Here is a 12,280-nt window from a genome sequence, read left to right on the forward strand (position 1 = left end):
TACTGACCAAGCAAACTCTCAGGATTCCAAGATAGATCGACGGGTGAGCGTGTGTTAAGTAATGTAAGGCTATGTGCAAACCCGTAGACCCTTACATCACTCTCCCCAGAGAGAAAGAGCAACCATAGGTGGCTCAAAACTACCTCATGGCCGTTATGAATCAATTTCGCCATTTGTGACGTCAGCAGGCATTGCTACATGTATTTCATTTGCAGACACAGTGACGTTCGATACATAGAAGTGAGCTTTCAGGATAACAATTTCATACACGACAAATGATGTTGACAAAAGACAAATTAATAAAAGCAATAAAAGCACAAAACTGACAATGCATTAACATTATTGGATGGATCAAAGGACTTAATTCTATTTGCTGCTTCAATGAAGTTTAACTCATTATTGGAAGAAATTACATTTTTATGGATATCCTTAATTACATAATTGTCTTCAGAAAAAATTTATAAAGAATGCTCTACATATGTTAATATGTATGAGTCATTGCAATAAACAGATAACATTCTCGTTAATGGCAAATGTCCAGTTGCTTGAAGTGTAATTGGAAATACACTAGGCATATCAAATAGTTCACATGATAAATCACAATGTGTGACATTCAAGACTGATCCATTATTATTCAATTTGAGTGTAAAGTGTAGCCCAGGTGTATTATAATTTTTACATGTAAAAGTGACATTGAGGTTGGAGTTAAATAAGAAAATTATATCTTCAGAATATCGTTTAAGAAATGGATGATAAAGATGTGTTAAAATTCTAAGACAATCATCTCTTGTGGGATGAATCATAAACAATTCTTTTCACAGCTGTGCACTACTATCTAAGAATACTGCCTATTCAGAGCTACTTAACTTATGATTACGTTTACACATATGTAAATCATTTTCATTTAGGGACAAAAAGTATCTTCAATCCTTGCTAATCAGTAGATAATGATTTAGAATGTAGTTTACATAAATGCCTGCCTGTCTCCATTTAACAGGGTAAGTATAAATCTTATACATTTCAAAATTATGCTTTTATCTAGCAATGGGTATAGAAACAATAACAGATAATTCATCTTCGGGCATTAAAGAGTGTGTGGTGGTTAACTTGTAGTAAGCATATAAATTGTGAGGGTTAACAGGTAAATCATAGTATATGTTGAACCTAGCTTTCGTTCAACTGCTAGTTGCATCAGTAAAAATTGTTCTGGATGTAGTAGTACACTGCTCAAACAATCATTTGAACTACTTTCTAAGGCTACCCTTAAGTTAAGGACATCACTTCTAGCATTTGATGAACTATCAGTAATCGTTAACAAAAGAGTGTTTAAATATATGTGTACACTCACAGCATTTAATCCTTGGAGTAGTTCTTGGATATCTGCGTTCATTTCATGACGAATTACGTGGAAATGTGAGATAAATTTCTTTATAATCTGTTCAATGAAAACTGTGTGGTTAGTAGTGGTTCGTTGCATATTCTTTTATATGATAGTTTCATTAGAGAGGTGAGTTGGACTGTTTTTCAAGAGCTAATATTTTGACTTGAACTTCCAGTAGATCCTGACAAGTTAAATTACCAAATACAGTACGAAGGGTACTCCCTCCAAATCAGACCAGGCACATTTACTCCAAATTAAAGTTTTGTGTGGCCAAAGCTTTAAAAACCAGTAAATCTCTTGTTCATAATTAGCAAATGTAGACTCTCCTGCATTTGGGCTGTGATACAGTTATTATACCAAGGTCTACTCATTTCCAAAATTGTATTATTACCCTTAAGAGAACGAATTAGATCAATTTGCTTCTTTACATAATTGAACTGTTGCTGGATTTCACTCAGATTGTACTTGAGTACAAGTTTTGTATTACTTGTTGAAACTACCATGTCTGATCGTGGTTCAGACAAAACACCTGTACTCTGTGGTACTATTACTACAGTATTGGTAGAATATGCTATCATAGCAAACATTAGAATAAGAATGACACAGTTAATAAGTTCTAATTACTAGAGTTAACAATGAACATAAAATAAATGAGTTTCTTGTGAAAACCTGTGGAATAAAAGGTTTAGTTTCACTTGTGCACCTGTGTAATAGCTCCAATACTAAATTTTCACAGCACATTCACATAAGCACATGGCTATAATAAACACACGCACTGCACTATCACACACTACACACTTTTATGCAGACTGTAGGGGAGTCTGGAACAGGATCCTTTAGAATGTGCCGATGCCTCAGCCTTGAAGTCTGGACTGCGACATCGCGATTCTCGCTTCCTGGGTTTGAGAACAGCTGGTCTGCCTCTCGGTTGGACCTCGTCGTCTTGCGATGCTACAGGAAACCTATCCAGAAATGGCTTTACGCGTTTGACATGAACGACAAACGAACGAAAGGGCAGTTGGAGCATAAGAGTGACTGGCGAAAACACCTTCAAGATTGGATATGGTCCTTTCCAAAACTTCTTAAATTGTTTGACTTGACTCTTCTTTAACACCACGTTGCTCAGATACACAAGATCTCCAACTCAATACTATAGCACTGCTGTTTGGCGGTCGTGTTCTCTTGCTTGCAGAAGAAAGGATTGATGATTTCACTGTTTCACTCCCCTCCATACTTCCTTTAGTTTGCGTGATAGATCCCTTATGTGTTCATTGCTGATTCTGGCAGTCGATTGTGCAAAGTCCAAGGGTGAATACATTCTTCTTCTGTAGACGACATCATATGGACTTAGGCCAGTTGAGCTGTGCGTTTTGGCATTGTAACAACTTACCAAGTATGGTAATCATGCACCCCAATTGACGTGTTTGCTGCCCACTTAATGGCTAACCATTTTAATAATTGTTCTGTGGACTAGCTTGACTCTTCCATTTCCTTCAGGGTGTACTGGTGTATTCCTTAACTGGGTTATCTGCATGAGCTTACAAGTCTGTTCAAGTAGTTCACTCATAAAATTCGTTCCTTGATCACTAATTATACTTAATGGTGATCCAAACTTAAGAATCCATTCTTTTACAAAAACTTTAGCTATAGTCTCATCACTCTGATCAGTTATTGGTATCATGAGAAGATAGCTAGAGAAATCATCTAACATAGTCAATATATATTTGTTTCCATCTTTAGTCTTAGGCATCTGTCCTACAACATCTAGTCCTATTCTTTCAAATGGTTCACTTGTCTCTGGCAGTTCTTGCAATGGTGCTCTAATTTTTCCTACATTATTCCGTCCATTACGGGAATCACATTGTGAAAGAAACTGGAAGACGTCAGCTTTATGGCTCAGCCACTAAAACATTTGAGCTATTTTAATGTTTGTTGCTTTTTTACCGCAATGCCCTGATAATAAATAATTGTGTTGTTATCTCTTGATTTGCTCTTCCACGCTTTCAGGAATAACAAGGCGGTTTCCTTTACTAGTGATTTCGTACAATAATCCATCTATTTCAACAAAACGTTGATCATTTTTCCATACTTTGCAGTGTGGATCTTCTTCTTGAGCTGCCTTTGACTCTTTTTCTCGACTTATTGTAACACAAACATTGACTATTCGACTTATTGCATCAGGATTCAGATGTTGTTTAACAGGTCGGTGAATAACCTTATATTGGTACTCAGTCAGTCTTAATGCCGATCTTGTTAATCTGAAACTTGTATACTTTATGCTCAATAACCATTTAATTGCGGCATGATCTGTAATAACTGTCAATTCTCTTCCTGTTAAGAAATATCTGTTATGTGTTATACCAAAAACCCAAGCACAAAGCTCCTTCTCAGTAGTAGTATAACTACATTCTGCTTTGTTTAATTGTCTGGAAGCAAATGAGATTGGATGTTCATGACCATCAACTTCATGAGGCAAGATTGCACCTATGGGAAAATTGGATGCACCTGTTAAAAGAATAAAAGGTTTACTGAAATACGAATAGGCTAACACTGGGGTTGTGGTTAAAGCAGTTTTAAGTTCTTCCGTTGCCTTTCTCCCTTCTGTTGCGCAATTAATTGTGGTTCCTTTCTTCAATAGCTTTGTCACTGGATGTGTCATATTCGCATAACCGGCTATAAATCGTCTGTAGTAATTTGACAATCCCAAGAATGTTTGTAGTTCTATCAATTTTCAAGAAAATTCTTTACATCTTCAATTAATTGTGGATCAGGTCGAACACCTTCACTGGTTACAACATAACTTTGCTTTGTGGAAAATGACATTTATCTATTGATAAAGACAGGTTTGCGCTTCTTCTTATATGCTCAAAAAAAGCTTGTAGTCTCTCAGTATGCTACTTCATGTTTTCACCAAAAATTATTACATCATTAAGGTAAGGACTGTGCAGCTGGTCCCGATGCACTGTTAACTGGTGTTAACCACTTGTTAAATCACATACTGAAAACATTCGACATCTGCCCAAGTAATCGAAGATTTCCACTAAATTTGGTAAGGGGTAAATGTGGGGTTTGGTCACAGCAATCAAAAATCGGCAATCAACACAAAAACGGAACTGTGGTTCTCCAGAAATTGATTTCTTCTTTACAATTAGAACAGTCGAACACCACAGTGGGTTTGAAGGATCTCTTAGTTCTATAATTCAGGCTTCTAATTGTTCTTTAACTATATGTTCTACCAACTCTGACTGATGGTATTCGGTAAGGTTTCTGTCTGATTGGGGCTGTATCCCCTGTATGAATACGATGCTGAACTACATTAGTGATAGGTAAATTTGCACTTTCTCGGAATAAATCTGCATACTCCATTAAAACAGGTGCTAAAATCTTCTGTTCATCAGCTGTCAAATGTTCTATCTTCTTCCAAATCTTGTGCTTCAGTTCATTATTAACTTCGTTTCCTCATTGCAATTTTGCGGTACTGTTACAAAAATCTGTGTTTATAACTGCAGTGTTTGTTACCTCTGTATTACGTCACTTTTACTTAAGCTCGACATTTCAGCAACTTTAGTTTCTCTTGGCAAAATAACATCCTTGTTGCTCATATTCGTTATTGTAACCGGGACTTTTGCGGCATTTTGTCTCATCATTGTAGCGACACCTACGCTTCTAGCAACATAACAATGCATTGTATCCAGTAACTCACTTTTCTCGGATCGCTCAATTAATAACAAAGTTCCTTCCTTGCATCAGGGTGACTTAACTTCAACGTAGATTGTCTTTCCTGTTGCCTTATCAATTTGCTGAGGCTGATCAATTTGAACATCGACTCAGACGGTTTGAACTGATGCATCGTTTGGGCGGTGCATTCCCGAGACGTCAGTAATGCTGCTCCTTTGAGTACGATCTGAAGAACGATTTCCTAGATTGTAGTTGCTATGGCCTAGTATGATCTTTCTTACTGCGATAAATATCTCTGCCTCATCAGGGGACAAGAAATCAAATCCAAGTACACTGTCGTAAGGCGTTTCGTTATGTGAAACTACTTGCACTCTTTCTGTGTATTTATCTTTGTTTTCACCTTCATCTTGGCCTTGGCCAAGAATTAATTCTACGTCAACTTCTGCATAGTTATGTAGTTTTTCTCCGTTTAAACCTCGCACTTTTAATAGCGACGGTTTCAATTTAGCCCGTTTATTACATTAATGAGGTCTGTGCTCGTGTGTCAGTAAGTAGTTTGATGTTTCTCCCACGATATACAGCACCTATTACGAAGTAATTTTCGGTCTGATTTTCGCGGGAACCAACAAGAACCAATGTCTCTGGCAGGTGGTGGACGGAGTATTGGCCCATACGACCCCGCACTCGTTTAAAGTTCTGGCAGATTGTCTATTGTTCGTATTACCTTTCTTCTTGTTGCGACAATCTCTCGAAACATGACCCTGCATCGCGCAATGATAGCAGATTCTATTCTCGTTACAATCTTTACGCTTGTGACCCAGCTTATTGCTTCTGTAATACTGTAATGTGGTGTTGAAAACTCTGCGTTCTTGTTTCTGCATCTCATTCGGTCGTCTTAGTGCTTCAACGAAACCAACAACTGATTCTACTGCTTCCTGAAACGTTTTACATCGAGCCAATCTAACAGCTTTGCTTACTTCCTCTCCGTACAACCCATGAATAAATGTGTCCAAGGCTCTCTCGTCGGCTTCGAACAACTGATTGCGATTTTCATTTTCATTTTCTACTAACTAGTACATTTGAGCATTGATGTTTCGAATTCTGTCGGCAAACTGCACAATAGATTCGTCTCGTCGCATTCGCAAACTGTAAATCTGCTCTCTGTAAAATCCGATCGCGTTTTTACATTTAAATCTCGGAACAACAACCGTTCTAAACTCATTGTAATATTCTGTTTACACGCAAGTAGGCTCCGCGATAATGAAATCTTGTTGTACTCCATGAATTCTTAATTTGGCAACCACTAGCTTATCGGAGTCTGTCCATGATCCTAACAGGACGGCACCTTCAAGTTTACAAAAAAAAGACTTTCTCATCATCTTCGGGTTTCCCGTTAAACACTGGTACTGATGGCAATAATGAAAAATTCTTTATTGTAGTTGTACTGCATGAACTATCATTTGACCGAGCGAGGTGGCGCAGTGGTTAGCACACTGGACTCGCATTCGGGAGGACGACGGTTCAATCCCGTCTCCGGCCATCCTGATTTAGGTTTTCCGTGATTTCCCTAAATCGCTTCAGGCAAATGCCGGGATGGTTCCTTTGAAAGGGCACGGCAGATTTCCTTCACCATCCTTCCCTCACCCGAGCTTGCGCTCCGTCTCTAATGACCTCGTTGTCGACGGGACGTTAAACACTAATCTCCTCCTCCTGAACTATCATTTGACAAGTCTTTCGGAATGGTACACTCGCTTCTTTCTGCTTTTAACTGCCGAAGCTTATCATTAATAACAGTTTGTAGATCGACAATGTTACTGTGACTGGATTGCGGCATTTCGTCTAATTAAACGCCAATGAGTCACTCAAGAGTAAAATAAAAAGCCATCACTGCCTTTCGTACTCTAGCCGGAGTAGAGCAACCTGAATTCCAGCATTGGATGTCCCCACGTAGTCGGAAGATGTTCATGCTGCTACTCGAAGTTCACGTTGTGCTGCACTTATTCAGGACTGTAGATTTTCCGTAATTATCCCCATGCTGACACCACCTCTATAAGGAGGTTGTTTGTGTTGTTGCCCCCAGATGATAATTACTCGAAATGTTTGTCAGAATTTGTAAGCAATGAGTCCTTGAGGAACGGAAATATGCGAACACTGAGAAGTAAGTTTAAACAGTTCATTAACAAAAGGCTGATTATAAAACATGCATGCTACATGCACCCATCATCACTGTGTCTGACATCCTAACACTGGCTAATTACAATCGTATCGACAAGCTACATGGTGAGCTAAGAGAAGAGACAAATTCGCGCCCCGAAGCCGCACTAGCTATCTGGCCTGCGGTGGGCTGCGGCCAGTGGATTACTCTCCTGTGGCGCACTGTGGCCGGACGCACGTGTACTGACCAAGAAAATTGTCAGCATTCCAAAATAGGTCGGCTGGCGAGCGCGTGCTACGCACTGTATGGCTACGTGCAAACCCATAGGCGCTTACAGCTGCTACCCTTAAAGTAAGTTCTTCTACAGCTAGAGGTACACCTTTATAGTCTTTGTTTAGTTTGTTAAAGACAATGGTTACCTTGTTTACTGTCTAGCACCTGGTTCTGTGTAGCTTCAGTGTTTGCGTTCTCATCTGTGATTTTCGTTATCTGTTACTCTACTAGATCATGATTGTCGTTAAAAGAATCTGCCTTCTGTTTTAGCTTCTTAATGCTACATTTAACTTCAGAAAGTACTTCATGCTTTACTGGTTTATTCATATGATTCAATTTTTAGTCGATTTCAGTGCAAAAACTTTTGGTTAAGTCACTAAACTTCTGTGAGACCGTGTATTGCAAATCCTTGAATACTTGTTTTTGTTCTTATTTCATTGTATTTAGATCTTGTGTGATGGTGTTCAGATTATCAATTTTGGTATTCATATCTTGTGTCATATAACTGAAATTGGTGTTCATATTACATAATTTCGTGTTTATTTTAGATAATAACTGCTGTGGCAGTGCATCAGTTGTACTGCTGTGGTTGCTGTCAGGTTTACTTTCCAAGTTAATGTTTGTGTTGTGAAGAGGAGGTTTTGTAACATGTTGTCAAGATCCATATTAGTATTGTTCTCCAATGTTTCATTAATGATCGGTATATCGGTCTGGGAGGTGCGTGACATTGTATGTCAATTGTAAACAAGGATATTCTGCTGTGGAGCGTTGCTATCATTTGCCACACCTTTGACACTCATCTTTAACCTACTTAAACTTTCTGTGTTAGGCATGCATGGCGCTTGAACTTCAATTGGTCGATTGCGCAATTCCATGTCCTCTTGGCTGATTGCGTTTCCACTATTGTTGACAGCAATGGATAAATACTTTTTTCGATGTTGTATAAATATTCAAAAATAAACATTTCAGAAAAAAATTGAAAATGTTATATGCTAATTATTAGACTTGATACTTGTAATTTACGCGATGTCAAAGCCTGTTTTACATCTACTATGACATTCAAACTACTGTGTTGTAATTCTTTATGTTTTACTAACAATGCATATCACACTGAAAAATTTATGTAAATATTCCACAATAAAATACAAGGAAGGAATAATGAGGAAAATGTTTCTATCTACATGAAAAGAGGCGCTACCAAAGTAACCATGCAAGCAACTTGCCCCCCCCCCCCCCGCCCCTCTTGGTCATTCATGCAACAGAAAATACAGAGAATTATTTTTTATGACTGAGAACAGTGCCACAGAAATTTCTTATTGTAAAAGCCTTTAACAAACCCTACTTACAACCAGTGTCCTGAATTCGTGGCACTTAGGCCACCAGTTATAATATAAAAAAATAATTAAAAGAAAGAATGAAAGAAAGTGATTGGTAATTGTATTTTCGCTTACAATGAGAAGAGAATATTAATACAATTGCATTATTATGAAATGTTCTGCATGTACAAAATTGTGTTATTGTTCATTCACTTTACCTTGCGTCGTTTCTTTTTCTAACTATATATATATATATATATATATATATATATATAAAGCTTCTCCTTCGGTTAATTTTATGAAAATATGACTGTGGACTTCTGTTCCTTCATTTCAATTGTGGATGCAGGCAGCGGACCCCCAAGGAACACCAGTGCCTCTCAAGATGATATCAAATATGAAGGAATTCTTCTTAACTTCGTTCTATGTCGTTTTAATATAAATACTGTTATTCAGTCTTCTCTTATTCAGAAACACATACGATAAAAAAGATTTGTAGCCCGTCATACTCCGAGCAGTAAAGTGAATCCAAAACTTCTGCATATCAGAGAGTGAAACAAAGTGATATACAAAAAAGTGAATAATGCTTTATGGTCATTTGTCTGCACTTAACTGAGCATCCATAACTAATGTCTTTGCTGATGCTTATTGTAATTCTTTCATTATATCATTATCAGTGTTTCATTTTTTAATAAATTTTAATTTTACCATATCAGCTTACCATAATATAACTGATTGACAATGACACATGATACTGAGGCAATGGTCAATTTCGCTGACACGGCATTTGCTGGTTGACATGCAAGGGAACGTTCAGTTGTTCCTGTGGTGAAAAGAGTGAAATGGAGAGAACTTTTGGTAACATTATTCCTCACGCTACTGACAGGGCAGAAGTGCATATGTCCATTCTGTCAGTGAAAGCCCAGTGGCTACCCGTTACCATATGCTGCTACAGTCAATTTTTGAGAACCCCCTCTGTATTTCTTACTCTACCACCACTTTACCACCTTCTTCTTGTCAAAAAGTAGCCATCCTGGAATAACATGGACTGAGTCACTCTGACAGTTCCGATCTATCAGGCCTTTTCCATCCAACAATAAAGAGGTATTGCTCCTCCTTTGCCACAGTATTCCATACTTAGCTTCACCCTGGTTTACCGTAAGTTATGTCAACGAAGCAGATAACCAATGTTTTGAAGGACGAAATGATGTATCGATGATCAGTCAGCAAGTGTTTGTGAAGTTCTAGGGAGAAAACGCTTTCATTTTGGACCACATTAGGCCTCTGCATTTACCTCCTGCCGACGCTAGTCCTTTTACCTCACCTTGTGGCCTTCACAATTACACATCAATGTCTGTCACACATCTCTGCTTTTCCCACTTTTATTTTGAGGAGAATTGAGTGGCCCACTCAATTGTTATAGCTCAAGTAACGGATAAAGAGAGCACTTTTTTTCGCTGAATCACTTACACACGAAATGAGTAGAAGGTTACCGATTACCCTCCTATCCTCCAGGGACGTGCTCTGGCGTGGTGTTACTAGCAACCACCGAGAACATGAGATGGTCATAGTATTTTCTTCCGTTTCGTCTTCATGCTGTGACTCATCTGTTTTCTGTCGCCTTGCTGATCACACAGAGACACACATGACTACCCACTCACATCCAACAATTACATTATTTGTACACATCTATTTTAAAAGGAAAAACGAGATTTCAGTCTAAGTTCTACCTCTTCTGGTCTTGTTAGCCAGTGTTCGCTGGTTTCAACCCTTCAGTTGCAGGTAGCATGTGTGTATTCAAATAGATGCACATATCTCTGCTGCCTAACGTCCATTAGGTTGGCCATAACATCCAATGTCCCCTGTTTGCCTGCCTTCGATTACCACCAGAAATTTGGTAACTACCCCATCTCACCAGTTGACAGTGTGTCCTCAGAACCATCAAGCATAATACACTCCTGGAAATGGAAAAAAGAACACGTTGACACCGGTGTGTCAGACCCACCATACTTGCTCCGGACACTGCGAGAGGGCTGTACAAGCAATGATCACACGCACGGCACAGCGGACACACCACGAACCGAGGTGTTGGCCGTCGAATGGCGCTGGCTGCGCAGCATTTGTGCACCGCCGCCGTCAGTGTCAGCCAGTTTGCCGTGGCATACGGAGCTCCATCGCAGTCTTTAACACTGGTAGCATGCCGCGACAGCGTGGACGTGAACCGTATGTGCAGTTGACGGACTTTGAGCGAGGGCGTATAGTGGGCATGCGGGAGGCCGGGTGGACGTACCGCCGAATTGCTCAACACGTGGGGCGTGAGGTCTCCACAGTACATCGATGTTGTCGCCAGTGGTCGGCGAAAGGTGCAAGTGCCCGTCGACCTGGGACCGGACCGCAGCGACGCACGGATGCACGCCAAGACCGTAGGATCCTACGCAGTGCCGTAGGGGACTGCACCGCCACTTCCCAGCAAATTAGGGACACTGTTGCTCCTGGGGTATCGCCAAGGACCATTCGCAACCGTCTCCAAGAAGCTGGGCTACGGTCCCGCACACCGTTAGGCCGTCTTCCGCTCACGCCCCAACATCGTGCAGCCCGCCTCCAGTGGTGTCGCGACAGGTGTGAATGGAGGGACGAATGGAGACGTGTCGTCTTCAGCGATGAGAGTCGCTTCTGCCTTGGTGCCAATGATGGTCGTATGCGTGTTTGGCGCCGTGCAGGTGAGCGCCACAATCAGGACTGCATACGACCGAGGCACACAGGGCCAACACCCAGCATCATGGTGTGGGGAGCGATCTCCTACACTGGCCGTACACCTCTGGTGATCACCGAGGGGACACTGAATAGTGGACGGCACATCCAAACCGTCATCGAACCTATCGTTCTACCATTCCTAGACCGGCAAGGGAACTTGCTGTTCGAACAGGACAATACACGTCCGCATGTATCCCGTGCCACCCAACGTGCTCTAGAAGGTGTAAGTCAACTAGCCTGGCCAGCAAGATCTCCGGATCTGCCCCCCATTGAGCATGTTTGGGACTGGAAGAAGCGTCGTCTCACGCGGTCTGCACGTCCAGCACGAACGCTGGTCCAACTGAGGCGCCAGGTGGAAATGACATGGCAAGCCGTTCCACAGGACTACATCCAGCATCTCTACGATCGTCTCCATGGGAGAATAGCAGCCTGCATTGCTGCGAAAGGTGGATATAAACTGTACTAGTGCCGACATTGTGCATGCTCTGTTGCCTGTGTCTATGTGCCTGTGGTTCTGTCAGTGTGATCATGTGATGTATCTGACCCCAGGAATGTGTCAATAAAGTTTCCCCTTCCTGGGACAATGAATTCACGGTGTTCTTATTTCAATTTCCAGGAGTGTACAATGGAAAGAGCTATGAATCCTGCTTGTGTTCAAACTAGGTTTATCGACCAGCAGAATTACAACTCTACGCGTTTTTCGATCCCTGGTGCTTTACATCA

Source organism: Schistocerca gregaria, chromosome 4 (genome assembly GCF_023897955.1).
Source record: "Schistocerca gregaria isolate iqSchGreg1 chromosome 4, iqSchGreg1.2, whole genome shotgun sequence".
NCBI classification, from domain to species: domain Eukaryota; kingdom Metazoa; phylum Arthropoda; class Insecta; order Orthoptera; family Acrididae; genus Schistocerca; species Schistocerca gregaria.